Source organism: Amblyomma mixtum, chromosome 9 (genome assembly GCF_055824585.1).
Source record: "Amblyomma mixtum isolate Tamu chromosome 9, ASM5582458v1, whole genome shotgun sequence".
Lineage (NCBI taxonomy): Eukaryota > Metazoa > Arthropoda > Arachnida > Ixodida > Ixodidae > Amblyomma > Amblyomma mixtum.
Window position 1 is genome coordinate 13,043,599 of NC_143020.1, and position 6,734 is coordinate 13,050,332.

The 6,734-nt window shown below is 43.5% G+C and overlaps 1 long non-coding RNA gene across 1 annotated transcript; it reads left to right on the plus strand.

Moving 5' to 3' along the window:
* The first annotated feature begins 824 nt into the window (after window positions 1-824).
* LOC149328348 (uncharacterized) lies at window positions 825-4,570 on the plus strand. Its single transcript, XR_016285489.1, has 4 exons — window positions 825-1,066; window positions 1,291-1,380; window positions 2,467-2,578; window positions 4,456-4,570. It is a non-coding gene; the product is annotated as an uncharacterized LOC149328348 (long non-coding RNA).
* Window positions 4,571-6,734: the final 2,164 nt, after the last annotated feature.

Below are 6,734 nucleotides of genomic sequence, written 5' to 3' on the forward strand. Positions count from 1 at the left end.
TCACACGTGCGGCCCAATAAGCACAAAAGAAAGTTGAAATTTCTCGCAGCAATATCACGCGGCAATATCAGTATTTAAAACTGTTACTGTGCCTGACATTGAATCAATAATGCTGAAGCATTTACATCGCTTTTTTAGCCGGTTCTATGACTGATTTAGAAGTACAGGAAGGGCAGTTTATTGATATATATTTCGCAGTGCCTTCTGTACGCGGTAGTAAATGAGAGCTGACGAGAACTTCCGAATGATGCTCGTAACTTTAAGCTGCAGCTGCTCTGAAAACTATTCTGTTGCATACGCCACACATTTACGGCAGCATCTGCGTAATTCATACTGCGTAATAGCTGGCTGCATTAAAAGCTTCAAAGGGATACTGCAAGGACTGACAAGACGAGTCTCGCCGCGCTCGTTGTCTCCGATAACGGAAGAGTTGTGCGCACGCCGAAAGCGCGGAAAAATACGTGCCACAAGGGCAGAGAGGCGCATGCAAAAATAATAAGCTACCAGCACATTGCAACGACCAAAGGTTGTCGCCCGCACGCGGGCGGCTTGACCTTGGGACACTACTGGGAACGCAGACGTTCTTTCAGTCAGCGGAGGAAAGGAAAAGAGGGGAAGCGCGGGGTCCGGCGGAACGAAAGAAAGGCACGAAGCATGGAGGAAGGAAAACCTCCTCTGTAATTCCTCTACGGTGCGAAGCAAGCTTTGGAAGCGATGGCTGGCGATGGGTTGTAGTTTCTCGTGGTTTCTCCCTTCTCTCTCTTCAGGTCACGTGCCTGTCTATTTGGATTGGCCGCTCGCGTAGAGTCGAACCCGAAGCCGCTGTTTACCGCGCCTGGGTGCCGTCGTGCAAGTCGCGACGCGCATTCCTCTTTTCATCTTGTAGTACGGGCCTGTGTGCGTTTAGGTTCTGTTCAGCGATTACTTCATCGTGCAAGCTTCATGTGTGACGCTGCAGTGGGCGACATCTTCGCGAAAGAGTCAACGTCTGAAAGAAACAGCGCACGCCAGATCGTCGCGGCGCCCTCATCGTACGGATTCTTTGCGCCCAATTTCAACCGTACAAGTAAGTGACATTTTCGTTTGGTCATACGGGTTGTTTCCTGCCATCAAGTTGTGGTGTGTTCAGTACAGATTTTTTTATCATGGATTGTGTGCGCGAGCCGCTGCTTGTTGCTATTTTCTTGTTTTGAGCCGGTCGCGTGCGGCCGGAGGGAGCCTATCGTGTACAACACACGATCGCAGCGGCGCAATCTGCCGGCGTCTTTCTCATGCTTTCTTTCGCTGCAGGCCCTGATCCTTCGTCTGCCGTGCGAAAGAACATTGCCGGTCGTCTCTTCAACGCCAAGTATTTGTCCCTGCTCACGACCATTCAGTAAGGTAAGTCCAAGCCGCAGTCTCCGTTCAGAAAGGGGCGAGTAAATTAGGGTGCGCGCTTCTGTGGCACGTACTGCGCGCAGTGCTCACATCTACTGCAGCACTGTATATGTGATTCTTATTGGACCATAATCCCTTTGTAATTTTAGCGCTGCAAGGCAACTCCTTCTGCCAGGCCGCTTTTTTTTTTTCCGAATGGACGGCGTCAATTTTTTTTTCTTTATCACGGACTAGCAAGCAAACGATAAAACAGTAAACGTGAAATTTATTTATGCATAGGCACGAAATTAGCAGCTCATTTGTGCTCTGCGCTTCCTGGCATGCGGCCGTTTTCGCTTACACCTTGCAATATTTTTGCTAACCCAGAATGTGACTTATCATGCCAGCAGTTTTACTGCATTCGAATGGCAAGATGCGCTTGCTAATGGTGTTAAGTTGATATGTAACTGGCTCTTCACTCAGGCTGCGAACTAATAGAGAAAAGTGAACTTGTTTAGTTCTTTTTACTAGTGAAAAGGTCCGGGCTAGTTGGTGGCCAAACATTAGCTCACAGAAGCGTACAGTCTATGTCACCTCTTTTTGTGCTCTTGTATTCTTATGAAAGAGGGAGACTTTAGGTTTGATGTCGCTCTAAGAGGTTGAATAGAAGAATACGCTAGTATCTAAGCTTTTCTGTTTAGAACAATAAGGATTTTGGTTGCACTGCTGTAATCTGTCAACGAAAAAAAAATTCTGTAATGAATACTGTCAATCTCGTAAGCAGTAGCAGTATAGTTCTTTCTTTTTCTGCAGTGGCTGTTAGAAAATATGTTAATTATGTTAGGCACTTAGTGGCAATTCACTGGTAATAAGGCCATTGTGCTGTGGAAGTTTGTGTAGGCTTACTGTGCCAGTGCATTGCGTCAATTATGCCTCTATAAATATGTGGCAAGTGCTGTAATGGATAAAATTTGGAATAAAAAGTTGTTTGTTATTTTCAAAATATTCCTGTAGTTTTTTGAGCAGGTGTGCTGCCATTACGTGGTTTAATGAACATATAAGTTATCACTAACCATTACACTAACGCTATAAATGACGCCTCTATTGCAGTGCACCTGGGAGAAAGAGGGATGCAAAGGTGCACAACCATTGTCACTCCTAGCACCGAAGTTCAGCCTGGATTCTTCAAAACCGTACAAGTGGCCGGGACTAGATGTGTGTGGTATGTATGTTTTTATGTAATTGGGACATTGTTGCAAGTTCATCATCACTTGATGTCCATCCGTGAACATAGTATGCTATGTTGCACAGCTGCAGCCATTCTATTACAGAGATTTTAGAGCTTATCAATGTTTTCGAGGACTTAGTTCTGGAAGAATTTCTGAATAATGGTTTGATTAATTGTGACCACTTTTTATGGCATGAAGTATAAATGCAGTTTTTTTTCTGCAAAAGTAGGCTGGACTTCAGCAAAGATTTCATATTGAATTAGTTTGAGAGGCGCTGCCTACAATCCATGTTGCTGACGTCAGAAAAAAATGACACAATTATGGTAATGCTTGGCAGGGTGGCATGCTAGCAAGCTAATATGACTAGCACCGTTTATGCATGTGAAGCTTAATGTGATATGCAGCTACGTGAGGCTGTTAATCTTCTTTGCACTGTTCACACTTTCTTTTTGAGTAGGAAGGTGCTGTTCACTGCTGTGAATAATTTCCAACAACTCACATGAATCCATATTAGTTTTATTTCACATCGGAGTGAACTTAAAATTTAATTAAGCTCACGTTCCCTGCATGTGACAGCAGATATGGAAGGCAACTGTTTTAATAGCCATTCTTGAATGCTGTCAGTCAGTGTTTACAATTTCATTATGCTAAGCATCTGAAAAGATGTGTAAAGGTAACATTCTATTGTGCCAGCAAAATGTAATTCATGAGAATTACTGCTGCTGCATATGCTGCAAGCATTGGATGAAGCAGCACTGTCTAAATAAAAAGACAAGATTTGTAATTTCCTCAAGCAAAAATAGTGCTTTAGAAGGAGACTGTTCTATGCTGCTTGTGTAGTTAATGTAGTCTGTCAGTGAAGGCCAGTCCATAACCAAAGCTTTTTGCACAGGCATAATGTAGAGGTGTAGTATGAAACAGGCTATGAACGTGAATAAAAAGTATCTGTATTATAATGTGGTCCAAATAATTTTTTGGGTATGACGTTACCTCATGCATGGAGACAATTCTTTAGATGTGTAAGTTGCCCTTGCTATTATTTCACATTTAGCCGAAAGCTTTTCTTTGTTTTCCAGGAGTGGTACGCTAAGATTTATAGTGCATAGCCTTTGTGCATAGGCCTTTCACCAGGTATTTAAACTGTATCGAAAGGCTGTGACAATGGAATGCACCCAAAAATGCCATCACAGGGACAAGCTTCCTGCTGTTCGCTAATTGGAAGAATTCACAGGTAATATATGCAGGGAAAATTACAGTTGGAAGTATCACTCATTGATGCTCAGATAATCACCTACACTTCCCTTTTAGGAAGAAAATTCACTGTATGGGCAACAAAACATATAATGGCATCAGAGACCAGAGACATATTGTTAGCAAGGGCTGCATGAAACCTTAACCACTCTAGATACGGAGAAATAAAAACACGAGAATGGAGGGAAGGGTTTGTTAAACAGCATTTCATTTTAGTATCACCTTTTAGTAGCTTCCATTTCATGCACATGTTTTTCTGTTTCTCGATATGACCCTCTTCTTAGTCTGGCATCCGGGATGCCTACAGCCTGACCGTGCAGCTGGGCACAATAGTCTGGATTTTTCCTGAGAAGCCAGTGTGCTTGTGATAATGTCAGCATATGTGAGTGATTAAGTAGCTGCCATTTAGGACATGTTTTGTTTTTCCTGCATATCTTTTCTGATTTTGGTTCTCAATAATAAACAGAAGCCTGCACTTGTGGCATTGTTTTCATGCATTTCCATTTATTCCTGCCTTTTGTGTGGTTTACACTTTTAGACCTGAATTAACTAAGCCCATGGTCACGTCGTCTGAGCTTTGTGGTTGCAAAATTCATTATATGTTTTCTTCTCTGTGCAGGTCAAATACATGGTACATACTGCCTCCACCTGTATGAAGAAGACTGCCAGGGTCATTGCTGTAATATGGTGTAGCATGTGGCAAAATAAATATGACGGTATGTTTCTTTCTCCCATTCGTTTATGAATTTTTTGTGTACATTCTGCAGTAGTACCTGCACCTGAACACACAATGACACAGACCATCTCACATGAAAGATTCGTCGCAACATTTTGACACTGCCTGCACTTCCAGAAAGACTTGGGCTTCTACCATATGGGTCAACTTTAGTTCTGCATTCAGTGGGCAGGTTTACGCTACAGAAGGGTAATAATGCTCTCGTGTGGAAAGTATAAATACACCACCGAGTAGTGCATAGATACCCCTTGCAGTAGGGCATTACTTTGTACCACTAGAAGGGTAACTTTATCCATCATGTAAGGGTATAAGCTTGCACCACAGGGGTGCAAACTTTGCTCTGTTTATGACGGTATAAGTTTAGTCTTTGACAAAGTAACTTTGCACTTCTATACGTAGCATAAATTTACCTGCTAAAGGTGCAAACTTGCACCTTGCATGCTAGGATATGTTTATGCTTTCCTCAGGCTAACATTTACCCCTTTTAGAAAGGCGTAATGTTATACCTAACTGGTTTAAAGTTACTCTTCTTATGTCAGTGCAAGTTTAGGCTATTAGAGCGTAACATTACTCTATGTGCGAGAGCATAAATACTTAGTCTCCAAGAAACAGTGTAACCTTACCCCCAAAAAGGTGTCAGCTCAGCGACAAGTGTTTTACCCCTCAAAAAGACTAAGATCACACCTTTTTTTCTTAGAGTGTAGCATGCACGTGCTTAATACAAGGACGAAAATAGCTAGGGTGGAAAACAGGCCTCTGTATTTAGCCTTCCTGGGTATAAGCGGTGCATACGACAAAGTAAGTAGGCACCTTCTGTGGAGCATACACAAAGATGAAGGCACCGGTCATGAGATAATAGAATTGATGACTGCCGTGACTGCACTTGGCAGCAGCAGTCACGGCGATCGCACTGTTTTTCTAAGCGCCTACGCATACTTTCACAGGTTGCTGTCCGTACATATCAACGCAGCACATATCAACGAGTGGTGTGATCTTGGCAGCCGCTGGAAACGACGACCATCACCTGTAGCAGCGTGCTTCGCCAGCATTCGTCGGCAGCGAGCACTGCGCCTGCGTGGATTCCTGGCTGAAGAACTTAAAAGCCCACGGAGACCCCATCGCTGCCTCACTTGGCAGCAGCAGTCACGGCGATCGCACTGTTTTTCTAAGCGCTTACGCATACTTTCACAGGTTAGTGAAATGTTTCACTACTAGTGGCATTGATTTCACTTTCGCTGTGACTGCTGCTGCTACACACTGTGATCTGTTGATTGCGCTTGTTTTCACTGGGGCTGTTCTTGCTGTAGCGCGATTTCAAACTGCATGTTTTTTTTTCTTTCTTCATAAGTGGCAATGTCGAAAGAACTTATTAAACTATTTGATGAGCTGAAACGAGAACTTAAACAAGAGTTCCGTGAACTACGCGAAAGTCTCGAACGGGACTTAAGAAACGACATACGCGAGATAAAAGCTAGCCTAGCATTTATAAATGACAACTACGAAGAAATGAAAACGTCTGTGAACCGCGTTGAGACAGAGAATGAGGAACTGAAGGCATCCGTAAACGAACTACAGGAGGAACGCGACGCTTTACGAGCGGAGCTGAAAGCTCATGAAGTAAGACTTTTACAAAACGAGCAACACACGCGATGTCACAACGTTGAATTGAAGGGTGTACCAATGAAGCAGAATGAAGACATCACAGAGATTGCCGATAGGATAGCTAGAGCGGTTGAGTTTCCACTTGAAAGGGGAGACATTGAGGTTTGCCACCGCGTTCGAACTGCGGGAAATGCAGATGCTCCAAACATAGTGTTGCAATTTGCCCGCAGATCCGTTCGTGATGCCTTCCTTGAGAAAGCTCGAAAGCAGAGGATAACGTCAGAGGACATTGAACTTGAACCGAAGACACAAATCTTCATCAATGAGCACTTGAGTCCTTCAATGAAAAAACTGTTTGGTGCAGCAAATGCTAAAAAGAAAGAACTGAAGTGGAAGTATGCATGGACTCGGAATGGCAAAATATATGTGCGCAAAACTGACACGTCAAATGTCATTGCGATCACCCACCAGGATGATCTGCGCAAAATTGCGTAGTTGTACCTGCTGGCATCCAACCTAAGTACTAGTTCCGTGACATGGGTTATAAGCCACATGAGGTT